The sequence below is a fragment of the Bombus vancouverensis genome, chromosome 16, assembly GCF_051014615.1.
Source record: "Bombus vancouverensis nearcticus chromosome 16, iyBomVanc1_principal, whole genome shotgun sequence".
In the NCBI taxonomy this organism is placed as follows: domain Eukaryota; kingdom Metazoa; phylum Arthropoda; class Insecta; order Hymenoptera; family Apidae; genus Bombus; species Bombus vancouverensis.
Window position 1 is genome coordinate 7,918,913 of NC_134926.1, and position 9,019 is coordinate 7,927,931.

Sequence of the window (9,019 nt, forward strand, 5' to 3'; positions counted from 1 at the left end):
GTTTGAAAGTAGGAGAAATGGTTTCATCCTTTTTTTCTGTTTGTAGATTAATTCTGGATATTCTATGGTTTGGTAGATCTTCAGTTTATGGGAGAATTACATAGGCTTTTTTATTTATTTAGAGCTTTTGATATTCAAACATTTAAAGAGCCTCAGCTTATGGAGCGATTATATGGATTCTTTTTATTTATTTAAAGTTTTAGGTATTTGAATATTTCGGAATTATTTAGATTTTCTTATATATTTGGTGTTCGTTTATACTTGTTGAAGATTTTTCGAAATTCAATAAAAGTTATTGTTGGAAATGGTTCAAGAATGATATTCAAAATATCAGTATTCCAAAAGACTTTGACGGTTTAAAAAACAATTTTTAACAGTTTCAAAAATCCTATTTTATGAGATTTGAAACTTTTTCACACAATATCAAACTTCTTCCAATAACATTTCCAACTACTTGTAACAAACTGATTTGCAATGAAATGGTTTTCTCTGCGTCGTTCAAAATAGTTTGTACAGAGCAAAAATATGACAATTTAAATACAGAAAACTTCTCTCTGGCTGACGCGAGTGATACGAGCGAATAACGAAAAAATAAAAATATGGACATTTTTTTCATTTCACTTCCAATTAATTAGTTGCATATCAGAAAAAAAGAAACGTGTTTACTATGCTTTTTCTCTTTGAACAAGTTTCAGTTTTTACTGTCGACAAATAGGGCACATAAAAGAGATCCTAATAATATTGTCGCACTCTCGTTTGTCTGACTTTTGAATTGGCTGGAGAATATTTTGAAGGATGGAGGGAAACGGGCAGATGAAATTATGTTACTTCAGGAGTAGGGTTAGAGGAGATTGGACGGGTTGGATGAGAATTTGTACGCTTACTGCTGGGGAAGTGCGGCCAGCAAGCGAGACAATTCTTGAGACGCCTTGTGGTCAGCGATCGAGGAGGAGTGGAGGGGATGATAGTGGTCATCATTTGAGGATTGAATGGCGCACTGTGAAGGATTCAGACAAAAGCGTAGCTGACGTCAATTGCTCGTAACGATGGAATAGTGAAAATTGACGATAATCCTTTGAAAGAAAATCGACGTCGACGCTCGTTACTGGTTTGTCATTTATGTTCTTTTTCGGGCTCTGGTCAGTGTTCTGCTTTCATCGCTTGATTGGAATGGTGACTCTAATGGGGCAGAGTCAAACATTCCGGGTGCATTCTACATTATCGGGATAATAGAATATTTGAATAAAAAGGCTGGCCTTCAAAAATAATCTTAAAAATCTGATGAAAAACGCGGAATTTTTAAATCGATCTTTCATATTAAAAATTTATTATTTTTTATTATTTCCGTAATTTACTACAATGATCGAAACGTTGCTTCTTTTTCGGTTGTATTTTATCCTTCAAGAGTTTAAAATCGCTATTCAGAGAAACTCCATTTTCACGTTCTACTTTCCACCCTGAAGCCGCAGTACATTAAAAACCAGAATTCAATTGCCTAAATGGACCAGCAAAAAATTGCGAATAAAATTCTACGCGAATCCAATGTAAGCCTTTAACGCGTCATCCGGTGACGCTTCTCCTATTTTGTCTCCAAGGGTTTCAAAAAAACCGCACCAATTCCATTTTCATATTCTGTTCGCTGCAGTATATTTAGAAGGATTCGATATTCTTAAACGAACGAAAAAAGAGGAAGCAAAATTCCAACGTGTTAACGTGTGAAACTCATACTCTTTGATTCTCCAACCTGCAGATGTATCGGCCGAGGAAAATCCTGCCTGATCCTTGGAATATATGATTCCCCTCTATTTAGCCCTCTTTCTCCTGGATTGATCGATTTCCAATTTCTTCAGGCCCCTTCCAAGCATCTGCCTCCACGTTTCTCTCACAAGAAGAATAAAAAGTCCTCTTCCTTGTCTCTCGAAACTTTGCACATCAACTTCACTACTGATCATTGAACGATGGAGCAGAATTTCTCTGACTTTCCTCGATCCTCTTCTATGCTTCTACCTCCACTTTTCTCGGAGAAGTAGAAGAAGAAGAAGAAGAAGTCTTTTCTTCTTTCCGTGAAATTTTACACATGAATTTCACCACGATGGAACTACAATCGACAGCTACGGTGGATCTACGTGGATCTTACTCGTTTGTTTGGTAATGACTTTCAGATGATGATAAGTAGACTGCGGATGCTTGGACAAATTCGTATTTTTCGGAATATTTTAAAAAATCTGGTTCTTGAATAAAAAATGAAGATGGTGATGAGCAGAATGAAGATATTTGAGGAAATTCATATTTTCAGGAGCGTTTTTAGTAACCTGAGATTGGAACAAAAACTTGAGATGGTGATGAATAGACCGAGGATGTTTAGGCAAATTCACATTTTTTGGAATATTCTAAAAAATCTGAAGCTTGAACAAAGAATGAATATGGTGATGAGCAGACTGCGGATATTCATATTTTTGTAAATATAACTAAAAATCTGCAACATGGATAAAAAATTGTTTCATCTACGAAATATTGTAACGGGTGGTAAACTTTGCATATTACGCGCACTCTGTGCATTTTGGCGCGTCAAAATTTTCCATAAATTCATGAATATCCGTAGTTCAATACTGAGGAGCTGGGCGATCGATTTTTAGCGAGAATGGGTTAGTTTTATTTAAAATACAATTTGAAATTGATATAGAAGGATTAAATTCTTAGATACTGTGATTTTCCAATAACAAATACTTACCAGTCGATGATAAATATTTTATTATAAATAAATTATTTCATTCGCATTATATACATATATCTCGTAATCTAAAACGCTAAATAAAATAAAATTAAGTTAACACTAATGGAAACTAAAGCAAAATACCGGATAAAACAAAATTTGTTAGACATTTTCAATAAATGTAATCTGCAGATGTCCTAAACGCTAATAATTTATAGCTGGCAGTCATACTCTATAACTACTTGCAAGTAGTACGAATCCGCGATACATCAGTCACAGTACACTTCCAATACAAAATTTTTAAATTTTTCGAATTTTCTACTATTTTAACAAAATTTGTAATATAATAGTAGTATTATAAATGGCAGCTATTTGAAACCTTAGGAACGAAGTAACTTAATTGGGCAAGTACCCGCTTGGCAAGCGGAAGATCCGGGCCGGATATCGGTCGTGCAATCCGATCGACCGAATATTTTTCTCCCTACAGTATACAGGGTGGTTGGTAACTGGTGGTACGAGCGGAAAGGGGGCGATTCTACGCGAAAAAAGAAGTCGAAAATATAGAATAAAAATTTTTCGTTCGAGGCTTTGTTTTCGAGAAAATCGACTTTGAATTTTCGCTCGGTACGCGTGCACTTTATCGCGTCTCGTTATAACGGATCTCACTGTAGATCGTTGTTTCGATGGAAAAATTAAGAGAAAAAAATTTTTATTTTATATTTTCGACTTCTTTTTTCGCTTGTACCACCAATTACCAACCACTCTGTATAATTAGTATTGGTAAGCTTTCTCGAGAGGTTCAGCGTTAATGAAAAATTGATCAGTGAAAAGGATGTCAGATTGTCCTTATGGACTATCGGTAGATAGACTGTCTCATCGATTCTTCTGTTGTATGATAAAAGTGAGGCCATCGATGGAGAAGATGACACTGAGACGTAACGATGCGATAGTATAATGGCATCATCTCCCTTTCAGTTTGGATGCTACATTTTTCAATATCGACAGGTTCATCTCGCTTTAAATGGTCCGCGGTATTCCCTTTAAAGGGGCTGTTGCGTTCGCCAGGTCAAAGGTTGGGTGTCTCTTCTGATGATCTTCAGTTGGTTCATCTTTGAATTGCGTGTTAGTTGTTTTTTCTAATCTACTAGTAACAGCCGAAGGTTAAACGATTATTTTAGAGTGTTTTTCGTAAAAGAATTTTATATTGGTCAGTTCACATGCCAGTTTTATTTGGAACGTTACAGCAGACAGGTCAAAGGTCAGATAGCTTTTTTCGGAGTGTCTTTTTGGAAAAAGTATTTTTGGTGTATCTCTCAGTTTTATCCAGAGAATAGCCAGAAATTAGTAGAAGAGAATTAGCTCTTAGACACACGGTCCTCCACTAACAGATGTTTAGACACTCTAAATCTGCGGTAAACTGCAGTACAACAGTCGCAAATTGGTGCTCGAGTCAGGCGTTCATCGAGGGAGGAATCGATGCTAAGTGTACAGTATAGATACCATTTTGTCGAACTTAGAAACAGACAACGCGTGTGAAAGAGAAAGGGAAAACATATCGGTGAGACAATACCAACACATCGATGAAATTTTCTTCTTTTTAACTTTTGTTCAATAAAGCTTGTACCAGTGTAATGGTGAGATCGAAACAATACCAAAACATGATATAATTCGCAGCATACTTACTTATTCAATGATATCGACTTAGTTTCTTTCGTCTTTTAAATATGCATGTAGATGTGATTTAAACCGTATCGTGTTTGGTCTTATTCTGGTCAGAAAAAATCTCACATATACGTTGGCAAGTGTTTGATTTAAAAGAAAGTGAAAACTAAAAGAATTTCATCATTGTATTATTAATGTCTCGTGAACAATTGATTTCAGATCAGGTTACGTTACTGATTGTCAGTCGTGCAACAAGGGAACACTAGCAGCCCTTGTGGGGGATTCCCTTCAGTGGTAGCCATGATATGGGCAGATACGTATACCATGGATACGAAATCCCATGAAGCCACGCGAAGCAATTTGATCGCGACCATCGTGACTCTAGCATGTGGAGTAGAAACGGGTCCCATTGAAATTACCGACACGGATCTTCCTGACACACATTTCACCGGCAACTATTCACCGACACCAGAGCTGGCCCATACCAGACTTGACCATCGATAGTTTTGACCGATACCAGACTTGACCAACGATAGCTTTGACCGATACCAGACTTGACCAACGATAGCTTTGACCTACTGCAGTTTTGACTAACTGACGGTATTAGCAGAGAGAAATAAGAAAAGATTTTTATTTACGTAGTTTTATTGCTACCAGATTGAAGAACAAGTGGATGAATTTATGATAGAAAAATATATTCAAATAATTTATATATAGGTATAAGGTATAGGTATAGGTATAAGTTTATGTTGATTCAGATCCTTACTCTCTTAGAGTTACTAGACAATGGAATGATAGGGAGCACGTTCATGTATTTATAGCAAAAGGACATTACCAAAAAAGTTAACCATATAGCTTGGGCTAGATTGGGGTTAGGTTGGGCCATATTGGGGTTAGGTTGGGCTAAATTAGGGTTAGGTTGGGCTAAATTGGGGTTAGGTTGGGCTAAATTGGGGTTAGGTTGGGCTAGAGACTACAGGGAACAAGTATAATATATAAGCATAAGTTTATACTGATTTAGATCCTTACTCTGTTAGTTTGGCCTAGAGGCTAATAGAGGCTAAAGCGAACATAAATAGAGATTTGTTTATTAGTTTCTTTGTTCCTAGTCCTTACAACCCAAACATGATGTATATTCAAGGGTACAATAATATGCACCGCTTCATATTTAGGATATTTCTGCGTAATAGTAGTCTCCAGGTCACATAAATAAAGATGTACAGTTTTTCTTGAAGTAGTTGCTTCGACAGTGAGGATGCTGGCCAACGGGAGTGGTAAATTCCCGTTAGGATATACAGTCGACACCAGGAAATGATCGATTCCCTATTTCGGTTAAGACAATAGAGGTGGTTAAATTGATTATAACACTGAGCTAACAGATTATACTTTACACTTTATTCCAACAACTTGTAGACAAGATGTTTACGCTTGGCGCGTATAGATATAAGTTAGTTAGATGACTGATCTAAGGCTGATAAACCAGTGCAGAGATGTTGACTGAGTTAAAGATGTAAACATAGTGCCGTGATGTTGGCTGGCTTACAGATGTGAATCCAGTGCAAAGATGATGACTGATCTGACGATGGTAAACCTGTGCAGAGATGTTGATCTATCTGTAGTCGTTGAACCAGTAAAGTTCAGGAAAACTCTTGCTAGGTGTTGGTCGCCCCACCACTGGTCGTTTGCGGCTGGAAATCCCGAGAAAATTGGCAAAACCCACTTTTTATCTGATGAAGCAATAACCATAAGGAACGTCTTGACTTAAAGGTATTTTATACCAAGGCCCCTAACGGTAATATGGAAATGCTTAGTTTTGTGATAATTCCTTATGATTATTACGGTCCGACAAATTATATTTGCACCGTTACTGGCCGCCTTGACCGAGGGATGGATTCCGGGCTACGCAAAGAGTCACCGGACCTAGCACCCAATACAGAACACAAGCTGGCTAGCAATTAAATAAGTCTTGCTTTGATTTCGATTAATTCACCTTAAGTTTGAGCGTAATTTTAATACAAATCTATATGATATCCATGGTGTGAGATAGCTTTGGGCCAGAACCTTCAATCTGATCACCAACTGTTTGCAGTAAGAAACCTACGTAAGCAAAAATCCCCTGTGCTGATACTACCAGTCAGTCAAAGGTGTCGTCGACCAAGTCTGGTATCGATGATGACTATCGAGTCTAGTGCCGGTGATTTCAATGAGACTCGAGCAAAGAAACTACCGTTGCACTTCATTTTTCTCCTTCTCTCTTGCGCAACACTTCCTCGCTAATGGACACTATAGTGGCGCTACGTCCTAAGGCTACAATGTGGTCGTCGACCAAGCTTGATGGGATCTCGTATCCAGTGGTGGGCTGGGACTTAAATTTCTACCGAAAAAGTAGTTAGACATCACCAGCTCATCATTTTTAGCTGATCAACTAAATTCTACGTAGAGCGATTCAAAATCCATACCGATCCACCGGGTAGAGTAGTTACAGTAGTACTGTACAGGAGTTTACGTTAATTGCAACTAGTACAAATCCGCAATAATTAGACGAAAGAAATTTTCAACGTATATTTTTCGAACTTTGTATCCTCTTACGAAGCATATAATCCAATATTGGAAAGCTTGCCTGACGTGCAAAGTTAATGAAAAAGTTGATTCGAAAGACTACTTGGATTTCAAAGTTCTCATAGTGAGACACATGCGAACTTCAATATATTCGAGCTCGGTGTGTGTACGTGCATACACGGCATAAGGAAAAGTCTAAAGAAAGTAGAATTTTTTATGAGTAAACTTTCAGCACCGGTGCAGTCTTAGAAACGTATAAACAGTGTCCTCGCAGACTGGGAACTTGTTCCACCAGAGGCACGCTACAATACACGATACAAAGAACATTATTATATTCTATCGATTATTTAATCGTATGTTAATATCTTTATTATAGTGTTTTCATGCATTCATGCAAGGTTTGAAGATACAAATTATAAAATGTATAATAAACCTACAGTGGAATACTTGATATTAATTATTATTTAATTATTGATGGTATTAATAAATACAAATAAGATAAAAATTTGCACAAATCCTCTATACCATTACATATTGGCAAAATAATTTCCTGTTCTTACGTTTAATTCGACAGAGGCGTTTTTCATACTCAATTTCCATGAATTTTCCGTTTTACATTTTTCGTCGAAAATAATTCCCTTATTTAATTTCTCAATGTAGAGAGATTTGATCACAAATCATTGCGGGTCATGTAAATCCGTTGTTGAATATTTGTAAAGTTATTAACGGCGAATTTATATTTAATTAAACGGTCGTATTTAACAGCTGATCAAATTCATTACTGGCTGTGTCTAGAATTATGAACGGTTAATTATAAACTCTCTTTTGTTGAATTTAAATTAGCGAAGCTTTAGCACCTGCCATAAATACACACATAAATCCATAGTCTACTTACAGTTACCAAAGTAGACAATATTTAATTAAAAAACAGTATTAACGAAACGCAAAACTTAGTCAAATTATTAATATTATTAAACTACTAATATCAACGAAGTAATATAAAGCACAGTATAAATAATATAGATCAAGTACTATTAATGGAATAATATAAATTGTAATGTAAACAATATAAATTATCCGTTACTTTACAAGACAATATAAATAAAGACAAAATGAAATAGTTCACTTTAAGAAGCATCCACCTGGAGAAAAGAAACAAAGACTACGATCACACAGCTACCTCTTGTACACAAGAAAGTTTAGCCCATTTTCTACAAAACGAGGAAAGTACTCGAGAGAGCGAGGAAATTCTTTCCAACCATAATCCATTAATTCCTTGTGTAAAAAAGGCAGGAAACGGAACGAAATGAAAGTACATATCTGGCTTATGGAGCTAAAGCGATATGGAGAGAACGCTTGGAATTAGATACGGCCGCTTAAATTTCCCGAGGATATCTGAAGCCCCATTTCCGGAATTCGCGTTATCGCGTCGCTGATTTTCGACGACTACCTCTTGGCCTGGAAACGATCCCAACGCCACACTTGTAACGCCAGGCAAACGAGTTTCAATTTCGTTCGGATGGAATTTGACGCGAAGAGAAGACGTTGGTGGGAGCGCGAATTTTCCGAAGGAAGACTATTGGGTTCGTTAAATTTTCGGAAGCGAGGAAAAACAGTTTTTAGTTGGATATCCGGGAAAAGACGTGGTAATCTAGTTGAAGAAACTTGGAGTTTTAAAGGGAGCTTATTTATGGAGCTGCAGACCCTTGAGGTTCAAGGTCTAATCTACTTGGACTCGGAAATGTCACGTAACGGTGCTGATGGAAAACAGAGTCGGTTGAATGGATAATAGAGATGGAAAACTGATTTGCTAGAAGCAGACAATAAAAATAGGGGGCAGGGAAAGTTATTTAGAACCGCGTCTCTTTGATCTACAACAAGCGACCAAAGATTAAGAAGACTCTTCTTTCGTTTGTTTCTCTTCGGAGAAGATACGGACTCTTCTGGCCATAGGGATGCCCCCAGATGTTACGATATTAGAGATGGTCATAATTGGGCTGTGGACGTTTATGGAAATTCGTATATTGAGCAAAATATTTAAAGAGTGGAAAAGGATAGAAGAATAGAATACATATATTGGGTTGG